Source organism: Cryptomeria japonica, chromosome 7, assembly GCF_030272615.1.
Source record: "Cryptomeria japonica chromosome 7, Sugi_1.0, whole genome shotgun sequence".
NCBI lineage: Eukaryota > Viridiplantae > Streptophyta > Pinopsida > Cupressales > Cupressaceae > Cryptomeria > Cryptomeria japonica.
Genome location: NC_081411.1, coordinates 489,197,793 through 489,221,859, shown reverse-complemented (window position 1 = coordinate 489,221,859; position 24,067 = coordinate 489,197,793). Strand labels below are relative to the sequence as shown.

At 37.2% G+C, this 24,067-nt stretch overlaps 1 protein-coding gene across 9 annotated transcripts in view; it reads right to left on the bottom strand.

Annotated features, from left to right (window-relative positions):
* Positions 1-24,067, bottom strand: part of LOC131065756 (polyadenylate-binding protein-interacting protein 4) — a 193,343-nt gene that overhangs the window by 90,948 nt on the left and 78,328 nt on the right. The gene's annotated exons all lie outside the window — the stretch shown is intronic.

The following is a 24,067-nucleotide window of genomic DNA, read 5'->3' as shown; positions in this document are numbered from 1 at the left end:
CTTTCTTATTCTTCAAAACCTTCAATTCACATACATAAGCTCAAAGACTTCTTGCTGTAAATTTGGCAGAGTTTTTGCTTGCTTTCCAAAAGATAAAAATTACAATAGACTCCTCCAATATTTATAGAAGAGGAGCCTTGAGAAAAAGGTGGGAGGATCCTAACTAACTTGAGAGATTCTCTCAACCACCAAGACTCATTCAATAACTAATTGAGACTTCATTAACTAACTAAGAGATACTCCAACTAACTAAGACTTATTCCAACTACAGTCCTAATCGGACACAACTTGTAGTTGTCTTACATGTAATTACAAAAGTGCAAGTAATGTGTAACTTGCATTTTACAAAAAAATACTTTTACATGTAACTTGTCAAAACGAAATTACAAATGCATAACTAAAACTATTCCATGTGTCTAAAGACACGACTCTAACTGCATCATCCTTTGTCTGTGATTATCTTCATGTCGCTTCAGGATGCTAGAACTTGAAGTATTCTAGATTGGTAAAGACATCTTGAACCGGAACGGGAACTTGCATCCTTGTCTTCTTGCTTGGGGTAATACTAGCTTTTCAAGAGGGAACGGGCTACCTTCCTCTTTTCATGTCATGACCATCTTTGTCTTGAAAGCATTTTATGCTCTCAACCATGAATTGTTGTTGTATTTCTTCTTTGTATCATCCTTCATTCTTGAAATTTGCTTTGCAAAATAAGGCCCATGCCTTAATCCATTGATTTGGTAGATCGTGTGTGCAAACCGGACTGACAAGGGAAGAGAGAAATTGATGCAAAAACGGGCTCACCAGTGAATTTCGGGTTTTGGAAGTTGCATTACATGTGTGGGGAAAACAAGAGCATTAACTTACAATTGCGGGGAACAAACATGCAACTTCATATGTGTAATAGGTAACTACAAGTTTTCACTTGTAATTGGACCTTTAAAACTCATTTACAAGTGTTTTTTGAGTGCATTTTGGACCAATTTCGGGTTCTGGATGGCTGACTGCAGGTAGACTTTATATGGGGAAAACGAATGAATGTGTGAAATGAGTGGATGAAATGGTATGTACGGATGAGGGAATTGGAAGCGGATAGGTAAAAATGAATTTCAAGAAGATCACTTGGAACTTTGCCAATGCAAAAATGGGAAGAACTTTCAACTTGCAACCCGGATTTCAAAAAAAAAAACCCATTTTGAAAGGATGGATATTTCTCATCTTTGCAACTTGGAATTTCAACAAAAGATGGTTAAATCTTTTATCCGTAAGGGAAGAACAATGATTTTCATCCAACTTGTAATCGGAATTTAAAATCCCGAATACAAGTAAAGAGGGAAAATGGGGAAGAACAATGCAATTCTAAAATTGCTTTACAAAAGGGAAAATCTCTCTCACAAAATCTGATTTTTGGGGAAGAACCAACCATTTACAAATTTACAACTAGAAAGGAAAAAACAAGAAAACGAGAAAAAAGAAACAAGAAGAAAATAAATCTTACCTTGCTCCAATGTGAAAATGCCTCTCCAAAAGATAATCAATCTTTGAAATAAAAAAGAATATCTCTAAAAAAGAAATTAACCGTATTCCAAAACCCTAGCCACGTTTTTGAAAAAATGCCCAAAACTGAAAAACATGGCAGCAAATGCATGAGAAATGGCATGGAAAATGGCCAAGACTCTTTCTAACCTCAATACCTTAGCATACCAAGCCAAAACGATTCATAACATTGCTGATTCGTGGCATTTTTAATGAAGAAAAACGTGGTTTTTTAGCAAAAACGTGTTTGCTATTATAAACCTAAAAACCAGCAATCTTAACCTCCATGTGGCGTGAAAGGTGTTTGAAAATGCATAAAAATAGGGAGGAATCCAAAACGCCTTCTATCTCCCAAAAAATCTCCACAAAAATTTGCTAAAAATCTTCAAAAAACATGTTTTTCCTTGCAATTCGGGTTTTTTGGAACAAATAGCAAGTTTAAAATGTATGAAACAATGAAAATCGGGTTTTTTGGAGGATATGACAAGTTTAAAATTTCACTTTTTCAACATGTTAGGCAAAATCGGGATTTTTAAGACAAATAGCAAGTTTAAAATTCACTTTTTCACTTACAAGGCAAAATCGGGTTTTTTGGAGCAAACTGCAAGTTTTAAATACTTGTAAATGGGAAATAAAATCCCTACAAGTAGTTATACTTGCTTGCACATATGTAATGGGGATTTAAAATCCCTATTACATGCAAAAACCATTAAAGTAGGGGTTTTTTGACCAAACTGCAAGTTTATTTGCACATATGTAATGGGGATTTAAAATCCCTATTACATGTGAAAACCATTAAAGTAGGGGTTTTTTGACCAAATTGCAAGTTTACTTGTAGTTGAGCCAAAAAATCCCTATTTTAACTAAAAATGACCAAAAAACAATAAAAAGATAAAAACAACATAGGGGAAATTTAAAATAAATTGCAAGTAACATATTTGAAATAAAAGCGCACATGTAATTGGTCAAAAATTCCCCTACAAAGACCAAAACAATGAATATCATTAAAACTTGCAGTTTGAAGAAAATTCTCCACCTGCAGTCGGGATTTTAAAACCCGAAATTGAAGGAAAGACATAGCAAACGAACCCAGAATTTGACGAAATTCGAAACGTAGTTCGAGGATGGACTGAGGATTAAGCCAGTCCAAGGATTAGTCGAAATTTTGCCTCGGGAAGTGTGCCATAGAGTAATTTTTTTCATTTTTTCACAAAAATTTCATGTAATGGTCCTTCATTTTTGGAAACAAAAATGAGGACAACAGTTTGAAGAGCTTATGATGAATAGGTCATTAGTTGTCAAAGACATGATTAAAGATATTAAAGCTACTCTTGAAATGAATGCTGAAGTGGAGCAGGATATTAACTCCAATTTTGAGAAAATGTCTTGCATGATGGTAAGTCAAGATGAAGAGTTGTTTCCTGAGGATGTGATACTTTCTGAGTTGGTGTCAAGGCTTCATCAAGAGTTGGAATCCGATCAATTTACAGTGACCTTGATCAATAGATTTATGGATTGCTAAGTTTTCCTTGATAAGATGCAGAGTATTCTTGAAGAACATAAAGTAGCTACAATGAGATATTTTGATGTCATCATCAAAACTGTTGCTATTGCAAGGAATACAACAGGCCCAAATCCTGATGAATTCTAGGAATCAATTAACGCATGAATAGAAGGAATCAATTAACGCATGAATTCTAGGAATCAATTAACGCATGATAGCCCACAAAGCCTTCGATAACTTTATTGTTTGAAACTGAAATGCCACGGTCTTAACAACTTTGCAACTTGCTTTTGTGTCGCAATCATTCTTACAATTATGGGCGACTTTATATCCCTTGATCAATGCTTCATTGTGGAGCACACCTTCGAAAGCTTTTTTGAGCTCGAGATCAAAGCTCTAAACAAGCCTTTCAATGCCAGGCAGCCAAATTCACTGCAATTTTCTCGATACTTTTACAGCACTGCATTCAAAACATCATACAATAGCCACTGCTGAAGGTGCAGATCTGACCAATCACCAAGAATGAGACCCCCCCTACAGAGAGCATGGACCAGAGAAATAATGGACAAATCGCAGCTCCAATCAGCAAAGATATAGAAGGATGCAAGAAATTCAAGTGTTGATAAAATGAATTGCCACTAGTTATGCCCGTGGTAATCTGTAAATAGATGGAGCAGGTTTAAAAACATGAAATAACCAACTAATCATATGAAAACCCTGATCACAAGAAGATCTCCTGCCAACCAATAATCCACCAACACTAGAACATGGGCACGCTGCAATCTTCAAACAAGAACATGATGTTGATCAAAGCAAAGACCGAGCGGAAACTACAAAGTTTTGTGTGCTTCCTTTCTCCCTCCCTGTCACAAATCCTTCCTCAATCTCAGGCATAGAAATTATAACCTGGCTATGATACCATATAAGCAATTTTGAGCAAAAATACTAAAGCATAGAACAATTTTGCACATAGAATAATAGGCTACAATATTTCACTCATTTATCCAATCATAGATTACATATGACAATATATAGGAATTGGATATCCTATTGTTGGGTAAAAAATTTGTACACCTAGGGGATGTGCAAAACTATGGTTTCAACCACAGTGTGTGAGTGTAAAACTCTCCTAATTTAGGGAAGGCTCCCTGTATCTATAAACTAAACTAATCTAATATAGGTGAGACAACAGACTTTTTTCTTCTTTCAAGAAAGACTATATTATTTTCTCTTCACAGAAAATAATAGCAATTGAAAATAAACAACAGCAGCAACTTATAAAGTAAAATGAGAGAGAAGAAATGAAGTTTCCTGAAAGCACAAATACTTCCGTCACCTCCTCTGGGACGGGAAAACAATATCAAGCACAAAGTCCAATCCTATCTACCCTTTTATAATGATAACTTTAAGAACAAGTGCAGTGTATAGCAGCACTAAGTCTGCAAATATAATGCACTCTAAAACTACTTTATATGGGAATTATTACAAGCACAAAGTCTTGCAACACTTCTCAACTTCAAAACGCAAACTTAAAGCTAATTTCACCCTCAATATCTGCAACACAAAGTCTACAATTATTTGGAGTGAAGCTCTTTTTAACAGCCTTCCACAATCTCAAGTAAGCACAACAATATATCCCAAAATGACACAAGAACACAATGGGAACAAAGCAAGATTTCAACACAAAGTCTGAAATCCCACACTTCTTTATATTACTCAAAAGATGACAACTTACAACTATAAAGCTCAAAGTCTTTATGAGTATTAAATCCTGCAAAGTTTACTTGCTTGCCAAAAGATGATAATACAATAGGCCTCCTCAAGTATTTATAGGAGAAGAGGCTTGAGAAAAAGAAGGGAGGATTCCAACTAACTTGGACCTATTCAACAACTAACTAAGACTTATTCAAAATTACAAGTCCTATTATAAATTGACTTGTAATTGGTTTACTTGTAATTACAAAAGTGCAAGTGATGAGTCAACTTGCAAATACAAAATTGTTTTTACATGTAAACTTGTCAAAAAGAAAACTACAATTTTACAATTCTGAAATAAAAATTAAGTGTCGAAAGACACTTATCCAGCAGCATGTTTGACCATGTATTATTCAAATTTCTGGATAATTCCTTGCTGCTCATCAGGATTTGGCTCATGGGTATTCTTAGCAACAGCAATTGTTTTGATAACAACATAACACCAACTAAGAACTATAAGTCTATGTTTCTCTAGAACAGTTTGAATTTCTTGCAGAAAGGTTTGGTATTTCACCAAAGCCTGAATTGATGTAACTGAAAACTGTTCAACTTCAAATTCCTGAAGAATCTTTCTTCTCAAGTCAAAAAGAACTTCAGATTACAACTCCTCATCTTGACTTACAATCTTACAAGCGATTTTCTCAAAACGAGAAACATCTTGCACCATTTCCATGTGCAATTTTGAAGCGTCATCAATTTCTTGAATGAGTTCTTTTAGAACAAAGGATTTATTCTCTAGAAATTCTCCAAATTCTATATACATGGTTCTGGTAGGAATAATGTCATTTTCTTGCAGAACATCCAGCTTTTCTTGTGGCAACCTATGCCAAATTCTTAAGTTGCTCTCAATGTTTTCCAGATTTTGTTTGAAAACCTCAGAAGTCTGGTTCAATCTTTCCTTGGTCATACCCAGTTTGACCATCACTTGAAACGTTTCCTTCAACACTTGAGCACATTGATCGAAAAGTTGATCTACCCAAGAATCAATTGCCTACGCCATTTGAGCAGCTCGTTCAATTTCCCTGACTGATTCTTCTGAGACAAAAGAAGTTGAAGGATTGATCCTTTCCTCGCAAGATTTAGTGATCTTTTGGATCACTGAGATAAGCTGCAAATTTTCCTCTTTCAGCTTGTCTTTCTTTGCCCCAAGTTCATCATATCGCTACACTAATGAAGTCACTGAGTGTTGAGCATCATGCATGACAACTGCATGTGTTTGCTTACCAAGTTCCATTCTTGTGATTTTGTAATCTGAAGCTTGCATCTCTTCATGTGGTTTGTCCGCAATTGGTTCAACAATTTCTGCAATATTTATTCTGTCGTTGTCTACTATTACTCTTGAAACTGTTTTAGCCCTTTTAGCAGCCTTGGGTTTAGACTTTTTAAGCTGCTAAAAATCAAAGATATCAGGAGAAATTTCCTGCTTCTTTCTCTTAGGAGTAAAGGAACTGAGCCATGGAGGTAAAGCCATCGAATTTGTCTTAGAACTAGTTGGAGGTGGTGAAGAAACAGACTCCATTTGGATTACACTTGTTACCTTGGGAGAAGTTTCTGTCTAAACAGCAATCATCGCCTGCTCAGCAAGCAAAGGATGTGATGATTCCATCATAAACTTCTCAAATTTTGTAGCGGTAGTATCAATTTCTGCCAATGACAAGTTGGGCAAAGAAACATATGCAGGATTCTCATCAAAAATGTTTGACAAGTCTTCATGGGGATGATCAAGAGATGGTTTTGATGCTGAAATTGGAATAACATTCTGAGAAGACACACTCAATGGGATAGGAGCAATGTGAACGGTGGAAAAGGAATCCACGTCAGTGTCAAGAGGAGACATTGGCACATTTAAAGGAATCTGAAAAGGAACTTCGTGAGGTTATTCTGAAGTTGTGGACTTAGGAGCATCATCTTCTTGTTGTTCTTCCTCTGGATCTTCAGAATCAATAACCTGAATATGAAGTTGAGGTTTCTCTTTTCCTTTCACTATTACTTCTTTAGGAAGAATCACCATTGCTCTACTGACTCTTAACTTAATCCGTGTAATGGAAGATGATGCACTCTCATATAGGTAAAAGTTGGGAACTAAAGGAATAAACAACCGTATTCATTCACTCTCTCCCATGCAACATCTGACACTCTTCTATCCTTCAATGTTTTATCAAATAAACACATGTAGTGACCAAAGAAAGCATCTTGGACTCTTCTGTAATGGAGCCTGCTAGGTCTCAAAGGCAGCTGATCATAATATTCCCACACAGGCACAAGCGAGTGATCACCCTTGGTAGAAAGACCAGGGAAATGTCTGAGTGATGCTGCTATATATACCAGGTATGAATTCATGTAGAAGGACAAAGTGGTAGGAACTTTGGCAAGCTATTCACACAAAGCATCACTAACAATCTCACCCCAAAAGATGTGCTGGGACTGCCTAATGAGCACAATGAATTGGTATATCCATGGTTAGAAGATATTAAATGCTCCAAACCCATGATTCTTCTTAAGAGAGTAATTGTGTCACCAATCTCTCCCTTGAAGTCGTAGCGAAACAACTTGGCCCATCGGGTAAGACAAGTTTGGGGTTCATGAATCCATTTATTAATATGACGCTTGCATTCCTTCTCGCTTTGTATATAGTACTCCGCCGCACTTTCTTTTGAAATTTTTACATAAACAGCAGTTGTAGATACTTTGAAAATCTTCTCAATGGTTTCAACGTCTAGGCGGATAGCAACCTCTCCATCATCATCTGTGATAGTTCTGCTTTCCCGATCAAAATGAGCAGCACAAGCAAGAATAAATTGCGGCTCAAGGGCAGCCACTGGGAAGGAGGAAACAAGATGAATATGACTGTCCAATAAGCGTTGCATATTGTGATCCTTGGGTTTCTCAACGCTTTTAAGGAAATCTGACATATCCACATGTCCGACTTCTGTATCTTTAATCTCCTCCAATGAAGAAGAAACTTGTGAAGGAGAAATCTCGTTCTGGCATTTGTCGTACTTATACTTCATCTTTTTGTGAGAAGATGATGCCGGCAAATCGATCATTGAACAGGAATCTGTAATGCTGCGATTAAATTCAAAACTGTCAAAGCAACATCATGATCTGTAGAAGAAGCCATATTATCTTCTTCAAATGGGAAAAACTCAAACCCTAGCCCTAAAGCTCTCGAAGAAGGTGTGATGAGTAAACAAGAGGCTTTAAAGGCATAGCTTTTGACCAATATCTGATCTTGAGAAGTATACAAGTATGAAAATGGGGAAAAACTCTTATGAAGGCATAACTGCAATAGGGTTTTAAAATCTCAATTGCAAGAAGACTTATAATGGGAAAAATGAATGGAGGTGTGACGAACGAATGCAATGGTGGGAATAGGGATTTTGACATGAGGGAAATGATGGAAAGAATGATGGTAAACTTATGTGACCATGTACAGATATGGAAAGGGACATTTGTAATATCCCACTTTTTTTTTTTTTTTTAAGGACAGCAATAACATCAACAAGAAATTAACTCGTTAAGAGTAGAAAACATAAACTGAAAACTTGTTGAAGATTGCAACCCTTCCACTTTCTGATCACCAAGTGCCCAATGTGGGAAGGTGAGAGCATATGGTGAATAGGGGATTGTTAGATCTCAAACTGTTGAAAGATGAAATGAAATACAATACTGGGCGGCAAGCCAACCCCTTCCACTTATCCAGCAGGAATGCAAGAAACTTGGCGGTGAACCAGCCACAAGAAACAAATCACTCGACCACAATATTTCAGCGGGAGGACTGAAATTACAAAAACAAATTCAACTCAACTGCTTATGCAGTGGGAGGACCATTACAATTAGACATCACTCGACCACTTATGCAGTGGGAGGACTGAATTACAATTTACTTGAAAATAGGCGGCAAGCCAGCCTCTTCCACTTTTCAGCGGGGTGAGATTTTACAAGGCAGAATTGGTTAGTAGTACTACTACTTAACCTTACAATAATCAAAATACTGTGAGAAGAGAGTAATGCTGAATATCCAAATAAGAACATGAAATTTCTGCTAACATCAAATTTGCAGGCTGGAATTGCAAAACCAACAGCCTATGGATTTACTAAAATGCTCACAACTCTCTCAATACTTATCCAAAACACCCAAAATCAGTTCTAAACAATTGCTATGCCCGCCACAATGAGAACAAACCAAGGAAAGCCATTGAAACACCCATATTTTTTTTGCACGCTTCCCAATGCATTAACTAAACTCCATGCCTCACCTAGGAAGTTCGATTCCACACTCAAAATAAGATGCTAAAAACTTACAAGATGCATCGCCAATGGTAGGAAGGAAGGATGAGCCGGTACCCAGAATGATGGAATCGCCTGGCCAAGAGGTGCGAGCAAAATACACTTTCAGCAGCCCCACGACCAGCAACCAGAAAACACTCCAATCTCAATCAAAACACTCCACAATTTGCAACTCACTCACCAACAGCACTGGGAATACACGAACACAGCTAGGTACTATCTTGCAAGTACGAAACTGAGACTTAGCTAGGAAGCCACACTTCGAAGCTCAAATTTTTCAATCGCCAATTCGGCAACATAACGATGCAAATTCATTTCATACCAAATGAGAGGCCAAGCACCTGTATTTATAGATTTTTCTCTCTGAAATTCAAATGCAAATGGAGCCCAAAACCATTGAAATTCAATTTCATTTCATGTCATAGCCTCCCCTAGACATGGCGTTAATTTTCCCAAATTCCCTAGGCAAAGTTCGAACTTTTTCCTAGGTGACAACTTTGTGACATAAAATAATAAAAACATGAAATATTTCATCTTTCTCAACGCCACCTTTTTTAATGCCATTGACTTAGGAAAATAACAATATTGCTGGCAAATAGATATTTTTCCTAAGTTGCCCCATAACACAATTAATCAGTAATAAAAATAATTAAATATCAAACCTTAGGATAAGGAATTAATATTTAATTAAATAACTTATAACTCCAATACTGATTAACACCAAAATCAAGGATGAAGTTGTGAGATGAAGACCACTGAACTGTGCTGAGTCGGGACCCTGTCCGAGACTACTAAAAATAGAAATGCTCAACACAGCCACTTACTAAAAATAGTAAGTCAAGAAATACTGCTCCGAAAAACATAATCTTCGTACCCAGAGAAAGAGCTTGGAAAGCTCAGTAGAACTGCGTCAACCAAACAGCCAAACCCTAACTTACTAAAAATAGTAAGTTCTGACTTCACCAAAGAATCAAATGCATGTTATGCCACCCTGGAGTTCATGGAAAACCCAGAAGGAAACCATAAGCAGAACTAAAGAATTCCCTCCACACAAACCCTAAAAAAGCTTGTGCAAAACTCCACAAAGGTTGGAAACCCTAATTCTCTCTTCCAAATAGCCTACGGGTGGGTCTCTGGAATAGGCCAATGGACCACTGAACTAATCACTACGGAGAAGGGGACATTACAACATTTTCAGCTTGGCAACTTGGATAGAGGGAAAAACTTTAACTTCTAATGAGATTTACAAAACCCGATATCAAGTGAGGGAGTTGAAAACTCAACATTTGTTATCTTGTAAAAAGAATGATTTACTCTTTTTATCAAAAGGAAAGGACAATGTCACCACTGTTACTTGTGATCGGGTTTCAAAAACCCAAATACAAGTAAATGTGAAAAATTTGCAAGAGGGAAAATCATACAAATTCACAAGTTGTATTCAAAAAGCAAAACAACTTGGGAAGATCATATAGAAACCCGAAATCAAAGCAAGAGCATGATTTATTTACAAGCTTGATCAAACAAGAATATAGAGAAACTAAAAAAGTAAATAAAAATTACCAAAAGAAAACAAAGTAAAACTGAAAATACATACCTTGCTTGATCGAATGCCCTAGACAAGAATAAATGAACAAGAGATGATCCGAAATGCTCTATAAATAGATAATGGAGCCACCACATCACATGTCTTGTAGCAAAAAAAACGGCTTGGTATTCAACCAAAAGCACAAAAAAATGGCAAGGATGAAGACTCCCATAAGGCGTCACACACCAAGCATTCAAAACCGAATGCAACAAGTGTCACAATATGGCAGAATTCATGGGCAAAGCGCCAAAAACGTGGAGCTAATACATAGTCAATAGGGAAGCAAACACCCACAACATCGATATGCAATCAAGGCGCTATCTCCATGTGAATCAGGTTTCAAGCTGAAAGCCACAACAAGTTCGCTGCCCTTGGAGAAGAAACACGTAGTCGGGTTTCTTAAATCCGACTTTAAGCAAGGAGCACAAGTTAAAAACTTAATACAAAGAAAGATGTAGTTGGGCTATAAAAACCCAACTACATGTTTTAATTAAAACATACTTTCTTTGTAATCCTCTAAAATCGGGTTTTTACAAGCAAAAGCACAGAAAACATAAAATAAACACTAAAGACTTGTAATCGGGTTTTAGAAATCCGATTACAAGTTTAAAAAATAAAGAAGAAAAAAGAATAAAGGAAAAAGTAGGAACTTTAAGGGAAACTTACAAGTTCTCATAAACTTGTATTTTTAAATTTACTTGCAATATGATCAAAAAGTCCCTACAAAACACCTTAAAAGCCAAGTAAGGGAAATGGAAAAGAAATAACAAGTTACAAGTTACACATCTTTTATAGACTTTCACTTGTAATTTTTAGAAAAAGTTCCTATAACTCGTAGTTCAGAGATCAAAACCTGCTTTTGAAGGAAAGACCAAGCAAACGAACTCGGAACACGATGAAAATTGAAACGTGGATCAAGGATGAACCGAAGATTAGACCAGTTCAGAAAGGAGCAAGAATTTTGCCACGAAAAGCATGCCTTAAAGTAAAATCTTCACTTTTGAATAAAAATTTTAAAGGGGTTGTCCAATTTTATGAATACAAAATTACGGACAACAACTATATTATAGGAGAACTCTCGTAACAAATCCCTTACATCATGGGATAACAAATAACCAAACTATAACAAACACACCTAAATATACAACCTCCTAAACAAACTAACAAATATTTTTCTATGTTGCCTATAATTCTAACAAACATGTAAAAACTAATAATATTTTTCCCAATGAAAATGGTAGGATTATTTCAGCGGTGGCTCCCCTTGGGATGTCAGACAAACCACCTTGCTGAAGCTATTGCGGCCTACCATGAGCTAAAGCTAGCTAAGAGCATCAATGCCAATTTAGTTTGGCTTGAAGGTGATTCTAATAATATTATTCAATGCTTAAAAGGCCAACAAAAACCCTAATGGACTATTAAAATTTGGATTGAGAAATCTATGGAAATAATAAGGTCATTTCAAAAAGTTAAAATTCTCATGCCTACCATGAAGCGAATGGGCTTGCTAATCATTTTGCCAACGTGGGTGTTAGGAATAACGATGAAAAGGTTTGGAGCCTTGTGTAATGTCCCCTTCTCAGTTATGTGCATTTAGTGGTCCATTGGCCTATTCCAGAGACCTGTAGGCTATTTAGAAAGGAGAATTAGGGTTTCCAACTTTTGTGGAGTTCTACACGAGCTTTTTAGGGTTTGTCAGGAGCGAATTCTTCAGTTCTGCTTATGGTTTCCTTCTGGGTTTTCCATGAACTCCAGGGTGGCATAACATGCATTTGATTCTTTGGTGAAGTCAGAACTTACCATTTTTAGTAAGTTAGGGTTTGGCTGTTTGGTTGACGCAGTTCTGCTGAGCTTTCCAAGCTCTTTCTCTGGGTGCGAAGATTATGTTTTTCGGAGCAGTATTTCTTGACTTACTATTTTTAGTAAGTGGCTGTGTTGAGCATTTCTTTTTTTAGCAGTCTCGGACAGGGTCCTGACTCAGCACAGTTCAGTGGTCTTCATCGCACAACTTCATCCTTGATTTTCGTATTAATCAGTATTGGAGTTATAAGTTATTTAATTAAATATTAATTCCTTATCCTAAGGTTTGATATTTAATTATTTTTATTACTGATTAATTGTGTTATGGGGCAACTTAGGAAAAATATCTATCTGCCAGCAATATTGTTATTTTCCTAAGTCAGTGGCGTTGAGAAAGATGAAATATTTCATGTTTATATTATTTTATTTCGCAAAGTTGTCACCTAGGAAAAAGTTCGAACTTTGCCTAGGGAGTTTGGGAAAATTAACGCCATGTTTAGGGGAGGCTACGGTTTTGGGCGCCATTTGCATTTGAATTTCAGAGGGAAAAATCTATAAATACAGGTGCTTGGCCTCTCATTTGGTATCAAATGAATTTGCATCATTATGCTGCCGAATTGGTGATTGAAAATCTGAGCTTCAAAGTGTGGCTTCCTAGCTAAGTCTCAGTTTCGTACTTGCAAGATAGTACCTAGCTATGTCCATGTATTCCTAGTGTTGTTGGTGAGTGAGTTGCAGATTGTGGAGTGTTTTAATTGAGATTGGGGTGGTTTTTGGTTGCTGGTCGCGAGACTGCTGAAAGTGTATTTTGCTCACACCTCTTGGCCAGGCGACTCCATCATTCAGGGTACCGGCTCATCCTTCCTTCCTACCATTGGCAATGCATATTGTAAGTTTTTAGCATCTTATTTTGAGTGTGGATTTTTATATTGCAAATCGAACTTCCCAGGTTAGGCGTTGGGTTTTGTGAATGCATTGGGAAGCGTGCAAAATAAATATGGGTCTTTCGATGGCTTTCCTTGGGTTTGTTTTCATTGTAGCAGGTATAGCCATTGTTTAGAATAGATTTTGGGTGAATTGGGTGAGTAATGAGAGAGTTATGAGCATTTTAGTGAATCCATAGGTTGCTGGTTTTGCAATTTCAGCTTGCAGACTTTGATGTTAGCAGAAATTTCATGTTCTTATTTGGATGTTCAGCATTACTCTCTTCTCACATTATCTTGATTATTGTAAGGTTAAGTAGTAGTACTACTAACCAATTTTGGCTTGTAACTCTCACCCCGCTGAAAAGTGGAAGACGTTGGCTTGCCGCCTATTTTTCAAGTAAATTGTAATTCAGTCCTCCCACTGCAAAAGTGGTCGAGTGATGTTTGAGTGTAATGGTCCTCCCACTGCATAAGCGGTTGACTTGAGATTGTTTTGTAATTTCAGTCCTCCCGCTGAAATATCGCGGTTGAGTGATTTGTGCCTTTGTATGTTTCTCTTGTCTGGTTCACCGCCAAGTTTCTTGCATTCCCGCTGGATAAGCGGAAGGGGCTGGCTTGCCACCCAAGTATTGTATTGTTTCCAGTTATTTGAAGCTAACGATCCCCTCAACACCGTATGCTCTCACCTTCCCACATTGGGCACTTGGTGATCAAAAAGTGGAAGGGTTGCATTTTCCAGCAAGTTTTCAGTTTATGCTTTCTAACCTTAATGGGTTATCTGTTTGTGGATGATTATTATTGGCCTAAAAATCAAAAAAAATAACTGGGATATTACACCTTGGTGATCACATTCCGGTTGACGTCAGGGCCTTGTTGTCACATGACTTGTCCCAAGCTAGAGAAGCCAACCCTTTTTAAAGATTGATATGATGGTTTGGGCCATTATTAATCAAAGAGTTGATTTATTGCTTATCTCCAGAGCCTCACACGCTTTTTGGGTGGTTTTTCTCCTCTGGGGTTTGTTATCTCTACATTTTTCTGCCATAGCTACTAGCATGGGAAGCAAGAGGAGAAGGGTTGAACCTTTGAATTGTGAAGAGGTCAAAAAGGACAACACCATATGGCATATTCTAGATCAAGGCGGTCTTACCCCTTTCATTGAGGGGCTGCATGGAGCTAATGCTAGTTTTACTAAAAAATTTGCTAAGGGTCTAAAGGACGGGAACATTCAAATGGGTGGAAGGAATATGGAGATTGATGAAAAATTGATTGCAGAGGTTACCAGGCTATCTGTGGACGGAGCAAAGTTTTATAGAGATAGGAGAATGTCAGAGGCGGCAGTCAAAAGATTTCCCAAAAATGACAAGGAAAGGAAGAGATTGGCAAAAGTGGACAAAAGTAGCTATGATAAAAGTAAAATTAAAACTATCTGCCGTTTTGTTCTTGTTGTTCTTATGAAGTATATAACCCTAGATGGCAGATATACTAGGGCTTTTGGGAATCATTTTGTTTTGTTGAATCACTTAGGCATAAGGTGCAGATCTCTTTTCCTTTCTTTTTGCTCGCCTCTATCGATTCCAGCATTAAAGATCATAGGAACAACAAGAAAAACCCTATCCTTCACAGGGGCTTGTTGTTCCTGATTCATGAGCATATCAAAACTCTTCCCTCTCCGTCGTCCAAAGGTCTTGACCCTTCATATGAATCTGAGGATGAAGAGTCTATTAGCCTCTCTTCTAACGAGGATGAGTGGAATACTAAGATAGAGGATACCAGCTCTGAGTCGAATACTATCCTGAAGCAAGGTAAAAGGGCTAAGACGAGAAGAGTGCCCCCTGTTTCCATATCAAATTCTGAGTCTCTACTTTCCCACAACACTATTCCAAATAAGTCAAAACCTATTTTAAACAGGAATGATAGAACCCCCTTTCCTAATGATCTCAATGTTAATTCCCCTTATCTAAGCATGGACAAAGAAAACCCTGATGATGTCTTGGCATTGCCCGTGATTCTGTTGTGGATAATTTAAGAATGTTTGAGTGGCTTTTCCATGAAATTAAAGAAATTAATGTTAAACTCTGAGTTGTGAATAGCAAACATGACAACCAAGGTGCAGAACAGTGGACTGTTGAGCAGAGGAAATCAATTGTTGAATCTATGCAGAAGACAGTGAGCACAATGAATGACCTTAAGAAAGATTGTGACAACAGAATCTCAAATTTGGAAGAGAAATTAAAGAAAGAATATGATGGTAGATTGAAACAACTAGAAAGCTAGTTCCAGAAAGTTAATGATAACCTCATCTCTTTGGTAATTTACAGTGACAAAGTTGTGAAGAATTCAGCCGAAAGCATAAACACAATGGTTGGAAAACTGGAAAATCTTCATCGGGAAGGGACTATACTTGATGTGGATTCCATAGAAAAGAAACAAGAGGATGCTTTCGGGCCTTCCAAGAGGACTAGAGCCAATCTAAAGAAGAAATCTCCTAATCAAGAAACACATGAATTGAAGAAGGTAGCCCTCAACATGACACAACTGGAAGCTGAGGCCGCGGAGGCCCTTAAAAACTTGAACTAGGTTTTCCTTTTTGTTGTCGTCTTTGTGGTTTTTGGTTTATTGCCGGACTTTTGTTGTCTTTTGGCTGCTTTTTAAAATGATTATATCTTTAAGCAGTGTTTTGTAATAGATCTTTGTTAAAGGGTTTTGGGTCCCTTCAAAACCTATTTGTTCCTTAATCAAAAACAATTATTTTCCCAACAATTAGTCGGAACAAACTGTCCAAAGTTCACAATAAAAGATTAATTTCGCAAAAATATATCAATTTCTCTTTTACAATCCCCTTTTCGCCCTTTCCAATAATTGAGAAATTACATTTTATATCTCAAATAAAGTGACTTTAATTTGAGTTCTCTTTTTGGCCCAAAATAAGTCACTCTAATAAAGTAATTTTTGGAGACATTGGTATTTCAAGCTGAAGATCGAGCTAATGGATCATAAGAAATTTGTGGGATTTCCCATAAGGTGATATATGTGATCAAGCATGGATGCCAACAATTATTAACATATCTAGACACCAAGAAGAAATAAAAAGAGATTAAACATGGACTATCATTGCAATGATTGAATTGGAAAGGAGGGTGTGATAGATCTACAAGAAGCCATAACATATTATTCGTGGTGTTTAGTGATTTAAAACTTTAGTCACCACCACCTTTAATGCTAATGGAAGGTCGTGTGTGTGAGAAAGGCTGCAAAAGCGTTGTGCATACGAGTCAACTTGCCATTTAAGGGTTTTCCTAAAGCTATGTATTTGCGTATGAAGGGTACAAGCTTCATTAAAGGACATCGTACTATTTGGAGTCATGTTGGCTAGAAAATTGTGAAAGGTTAAAATATAGGTTTGAGAAGTTCATGCCATCACATATTTTAGAGTAGATAATGTAATGTCCCCTTATGTTATTCTTTATAAATTAGGGAACAATTAACTTTATTAATCAATTGCAAGAGACTTCTTTCCTTATGAAAACTTAAAGAATCAATGCAAGAGATTTCTTTCCTTCAAATCTCTATAGTTATTATGAATTGTGATTAACGATACCACTTATGAGTGTTTTAAAACTATGTAATTGATAAGATATGACAATATTGTTCAAAAGAACAATGTAGAGATTAAATCGTAGACCAATGCTATATCTGATATGACCTTAGGAATTATGCACAGTTATGAAATTCCAATCTGCAAAATGATATATAGAGAGAGATATTTGCTTTTCCTGATATATCGATGGGAATTATGCAATGGACCTCTTCTACTGATGATAGCATTGCTGATATTAAGTGATGCATCTGATATTAATCCTTCAATTCATGCAATCGATTTCCACTTATTGCTGGTAATAATACTTTCTGTATCTGATATGTCGATATACTTATGCAGTGCTAAATATGCTAATATCAATTATGGTGATATGTTGCTGTTCCTGATCTGGAGATTTATGCTTGCAGCAATGAATGTTGGTGCTGTCTCAGATATAAAAAATGTATGCATGCGACCTGATTAGCCAAGTTGGCCAATACTCACAAGAGCAGATCCAATCAAAGATAAAAGAGTAATAAGTTTCCAAGATCGATGATGTTTTAAAGATTATGACTGCCTTCTTATATCTCGTGTTTAGAGTTATAAGTCACATTGTAACTTGTAAGGACATGATTCATGTCTCTTTAAAACCACCCTTCTTCCTTATGCGTAATCACACCATTTAGCATATTTAGCATGTTTGGAGTTATAAGTCACATTGTAACTTGTAAGGACATGATTCATGTTTCTTTAAAACCACCCTTCTTCCTTATGCTTAATCATACCATTCCATAACAAGTACTAATCGCTGCATAATCCAGATTTGTTTTGTACATAATAATCATCACACCCTTTCATTATGATTAATCTCCATAATAGTAATCGCTGATAATTGATTAAGATCGTGTCCCTTCACAATGATATTAGTTTATGTTTGCTGATCCTTAACAACTTAATGTTGTATAATACCGATTAGTCTGTCCCTCAATTAAGATGCTTAATGATGCTGAGATTATATTTGTCGATACTTGCATGTGTCGATAATTGCATGTGTCGCTGTTGTTCTTCAGCAATCTCTTAAATTAATCCTTGTCTTTAGTCAATATCCCTATGAACATATCCGATCCTTCATATCTTGATATAAGATGATATCTCTTTCTGATGTTGGTCCATATCTTAGTCGATAATTGAATTCGATCTTCATCCCTTGATAAAGATCATAATCCAATCATTGTCAATATCGATCATTAGTAATGTTCCTTATGCTATCAATGTTGGCTACTTATAATCATTCTTACTTATTGATTGGGAACCTCGATAAGTCTTTGTCCAGTCAATCAGCACCTTCTTCGATGCATACAAAGACTTCATCCATATGTTGAATCAATGTTTGTTTTGATGTTATCTTCTTCTCTTCTCATACTTAGTCGATCTATCCATTCTATCACCAATAATGATGATCGATAATGTTCTTATTCCATGCTCATGATCACTTAATTGTTCAAAGCTTGATGATAGTTGATGGAGATATCTTCCTCTTGGATCTTGACTCATCCACATACTAAGAAAAATTGTCTTATTTATAAGACTTCATGATTTTCTGGATATCTTATTACTCTAGATATTTAATTTGCTATGTACATTTTACTTCTAACTTCCTACAAACTAGCTTTAGGTGCTCAAGGTTTGCCATTCCTTGACCACAAGAGTATTTTATTGTTTGTTCTTTCTAGGTCAAGGATGGGGACATCACAAATAACGTATTCAAAAATATTATTTGCAGCAATAAAAGGAAGAGGTCTGGAAACCTATGATGTCAGTGGCTAGAAAATTCTAGTGATCACCAACAAGTAGATAGATGCAATAGCTGTGATGTCCCCGATATAATTAAATAATAAATCTAATTACTTTATTGTAAGGCCCCAAATTTAATAACAAATCTTTCGGGCCCTTTTATTTAATTAGATTAGGCAAGTTTTGGTTGGTTGTGTCGGCCCGTTTGTAACCCTTCGGGAAGTTTCCCGGAGCCCATATAATCCTTGAAGGATATGTCCCCCTCGAGACTTGCATCCCTCCAATCTTGGTTCAACTGTGCTTGCATCTCCTGAAAGGTGGGCTCGTGCTCCCCACGTGGCGCTTCTGATTTCTGAGGAAAAGTCGGCATCAGCGGTCGTGAATGTGAGAGTTGGACGTTTGACCTTCCCGTGACCAAATCATCGCCCTGCCCATTCTGTTCTCCATTCGTTTTTCCCAAGGCCAATTGTCGTAAGGTTTCCTCCATGATTTGTTGTCATTGCTCTCCTCTGGTTAAGGTGTCGTTGAGCTGAACTTGGCTTTTGGTTAGCTCCCTTAATAGTGCCATGACTTCTCTTGCAGGATCCTGTGGTTCCCCCATTCGATCGGCCGAACGGTACCTCCTTCTGGTGTACACTTGCATCCACTACACGACAGGCTGGCAAGATCACAAGCTCTGATACCACTGTAATGTTCCCTGACGGTACAGTGTAACTGGCAGAGGAGGCAAGGGTGTACGGTGGTGTTGGAGCAGGGTCGTACGAGTGTTTGAGCAAAGGTCATACTGGGAATGAGACTGGGCGTACGATTGTCAAGAGAGGGGCGTACGGTAATGTCGAGAAGGTTGTATGGTGGTGCCAGGATAGACCGTACCGGGGTGCCAAGACAAGTCGTACGGTAGTGTGAGATTGTTCGTACAGTTGTGTGGAAGTAGGCCATACGGTGGTGAGGAGGGAGTGTAACCGTACAGTGAGGGGGGGGTACGGTGGACTTCAACCTGTGAAGGGGTTAGTCTCCCGCAAGTGTATTGAGTGATAAATTTTGAATATTAGGAATCCTTTATGCATGTAAGTCAGATTAACAAATATGCAACTGGAGAAGTAACAATGATGAGATTCAATATTTGCCAGATCCGGAACAAGAACACAGAACAGAATAGGGTGAGGGGTGAATCCCACCGAAACTGCAAAAACCAAATAGGGAGGGTCTTTCACCTCCGAAATGGCGGATACCAGAACTCCAACAGGAATTCGCACAAGAGAGAAAAATATCAAAATTCGCCTACCTACAACAATGACTAACACGGCCATATATATGGGCTCCGAGAAACTTCCTGAAGGGTTACAAACGGGCCGACACAACCAACCAAAACTTGCCTAATCTAATTAAATAAAAGGGCCTGAAAGATTTGTTATTAAATTTGGGGCCTTACAATAAAGTAATTAGATTTATTATTTAATTATATCAGGGACATCACAATAGCATAAGGAGAAAGAAAGAAGAAATTTTAATATCCATGAGGCTTAAAATAGACTATGGGATAGACCGCCTAATCAAATTGACTTCTGCATTTTAGTCCTTTTCCTATACAAGGTAAAAAATGTTTGGACCATTTTGTTGATGTGTATTTTGTACACGACCAAACACAGAATAAAATACCTAAAGGGTACCTTATCCTCTCTTGAATAAAGTCTCTGAATGCTGAAGATATCATGAAAAGGATCAATCAGGATGACTTCAAGGTTCTTCGTTGTAGGATCTCTACGTGTGGATAAGCTCTCTGTGGTATGATGCGATTTGCTGGAATCACAAGGGGACTTGCACTTGATGACTGAACGTCTGATTTGCTTTGAATATTGCTGGAACACAGGTTTTTACTAGCTTTGATTTGAAAAAAGGAAAAAAGATGAGGGTGAGGAAAGGATCTAATTCTGATACTAAGAATGTAGGAGCAATGAATGATCTTTGATGAAATTCTAACTAAGTCTTGTTTTGACATCACAGGACCATCTCCACAAGGTTAGTGCGATCTTCGAAGGAAAGCTTTATGATGTTCAAATCATCACTACAGGCATAGACACCATCAGGCTGATGCATATCAATGAAGAAGCGACAATTGAAGTTAAGCTTAAGCTGAATGATTCCAGTTGACTACACAAGGCAAGTCTGCAATCAACAAACTGCTAGTAGTATGGATATACGAATTTCACCATCAATCAAACACATTTCTTCCACTCATCTAATAACATGAAATCAAATATGAGAAGTATAGAGACCATGCAAATTGTTGAATCGACCCATAAATTTCACCATTTCTTCAATGAAGTTTTACAAGTCTTTTACAACAACATCTTGGCAACAATCTTTGCCTTCTCTCTCTACTCTACTCTAATTGCTATTCTATCAACTGACTAATTCACTATTCTAACTATTCACTCCCTATCTTCTAACTCCTTTCTAACTGCCTTTACAAAATGAAGAGTCGGGGCTTATATAGTGCCCATAATACAATTCGATGGCTCAAATGAATTTGAGATCAATGGCCAAGATTCAACAATGAAAACCCTAATTAGGGTTTGTTACAACCATTACATAACATTTAATGCTTGACCAATGATAAAATTACATCCTTAGGACACATGTCTTCTCTGGAAAATTCGACCAATGGATAGCTGGGGTAGGTACATCGAAGTTTGTGCCACCTCCCATGAGTTAGGTACATTGAATCTAGACACGCTGAGGTGGACCAATCTAATTGGAGGAGTGATGACTAGGATGCCACCTCGTTTGACATTCGTTGATGTCGATTTGATATCCAATTTGGTGATGCTAAGAAGCTAGCTTTAATTAACTCTTCTGGAACTATCTGCTTCTTCAACGAACCCTTGCTCTAACTTATTCTGTCTTTGATGTGCAGGATGATTGATGTACCTTGCCTTGGAATGCTGGATTGGAAGAAGTTAGTCATGATGATGCTTGACCGAAGAAGGCCATCCTTATCCTTGCTTGATCTTCTTTGATGATACTGAGCTGGAGGAGATCATCTTTGTCTTGGACCAGATCTTCTCTAATGAGAGCCTGCCGACTTGTAGATCCTCCAGACTTTGGAGTCGCCATCTTGATACCTACACAACATTTCAAAATTAGTAATATATCTTGAAGTCTAGAAATTAAACTTAAAAGGAAGATTTAAGATTTTAATTAGGAAACTTCATGATAAATCTTGAGTTATCATTTCCTAATTAACCATGCAATACTTAGATTTTTCCAAAACAAATGTCTAAAAATCAAACCTTAAACAAGGTTGTCAAGATAATTTTGCCATACCTCCTCTTGAGTATTAAACTCTAAGAAATGATGCAAAAAATGGATTTTACTAGGCAAAATTTAAATCAAAATTCTTCCTTGGATGAATTGCGCCTCCTCTAGCTTCAAAAAGAATAGGCTCCACCCTCTTTAATCTTCAACACTTAGAAGAAATTTGCTCCAAGCAAGCTAGATTTCGCTCCTCCAATTAGCCCTCCAATTTCGCACTTAAGGAAATGATTGAATGATTTAAAATGTGAAACAAAACCCCTCTCTTATAGAGCGCTCACCTTGGTTCCTGTTGAGGCCGACTTGACAAAAAGGAAATGAAAATGAAATAAAATCCCCTTTAAAAGAAGGCCGACTTGCTTGTAAAAGCAAATAAATGTATTTGAGCGCTCACCTTCATTTAAAATTTGAAAATTAATTTTAATGCCTCCAAGGTGGATTTTTTATTATTTCAAGGCCTAAAAATTAATTTATTAAATTAAAATGCCTTTAATTTAATGCGAATTTGATTTAATCTTTCCAAAGGCTTCAAAGTGAGCAATTTTGAGGATTTTAAGGAATATCAACGCTCAATAATGTAAAAATGAAGGATATCACCAATTTCGCCCTAGACCTTCGGTGAAGGTCAGGAGCGATTTTTCAATCTTGCTCTTAATCCTTCATCTTTTGGATTCCAAATTGCTTCCAAGACATAAAATATCATCTCTTCTTCCTATCCACACAAGATGTGGTCTCAATTCTTCAAACAAAGGAGAGGATCCTGAAAAATCGCTATGGGCCCTCTCTGAGGGTCAGGAGCGACTTTTTGATTTTAAGCTTGATTATCTACCATTTTTCATTGAATCTTCATTCATCACTTGGCAATGTTCTTCCTTCATCCATCTCATCCAAACTCGCTTTGTTGTTGCAAGGTAGAATGAGGATTTTCAATAATTTCGCTCTGGGCCCTCTCTGAGGGTCAGGAGCGATTTTTCGCTGTGGGCCCTCTCTGAGGGTTAGGAGCGATTTTTTATTTTCTGACAAAAATCATCAAGTTTCAAAGGCAAAATAATATTCATCCTGTTCTTGGAGGTCTTTTCTCCTTATCCTAACCTTGCCTTAGCACCATTTTGAAGAAAACATGCATTTTTTGAAAATCTCGCTATGGGCCTTCAGTGAGGGTCAGGAGCGACTTTTGGGTTTTAGGCAAATTCCTTTATCTTTTAATCTTCAAATCACCTCCAAGGCATAACACATCACGTTCTCCTCCTGTCCAAGCAAGATTTTATCTCAATTCTTCAAACCAAGGAGAGAAAACTAGAAAATCGCTATGGGCCCTCTCTGAGGGTCGGTAGCGATTTTTGTAATTGCCTTCAAAATTTTGATTCTCAACGATTTCTTTTCACTTCAAGGCTTTTCAAAAATCGTTTCAAACCCATGCCTAACCTTAGCCTTCCTCAAACTTGGATGAAAAATTCCCATTTTAGGTTTCTCGTTGTGGGCCCTCTCTGAGGGTCCGGAGCAATTTTTCGCTGTGGACCTTCAGTGACGGTCAGGAGCGACTTTTTCATTTTGGGTTGATTTCTTCTTGTGTTGATCCTCCAAATTATATTCAACGGATAGAACATGCTTTCCTTCATCCCTTCCAATCATAAAATCACTTTGATCTTGTAAGAATAATGCATATTTGAAAATCTCACTGTGGACCCTCTCTGAGGGTCAGGAGCGATTTTTGCTACCTGGACCAAAATGTTTCACTTTTCATCTAAAAATCACTTTGCCAAGGGAGATATCGTCTTGTTCTTTGCTATGAATAAAAATTCATGTCCAAGAAAGGTCCAAAAATGTGCACACAAAGAAAATCGTTGTGGGCCTTCTCTGAGGGTCAGGAGCGATTTTTCCTTTCCTGGGCAAAACTCCTTCAATTTATCATCTTTGATCAAGTCTGGATACTTCATTATGCTCATTCTATCCTTCACCATGCTTTTGACCTCTCACATCGA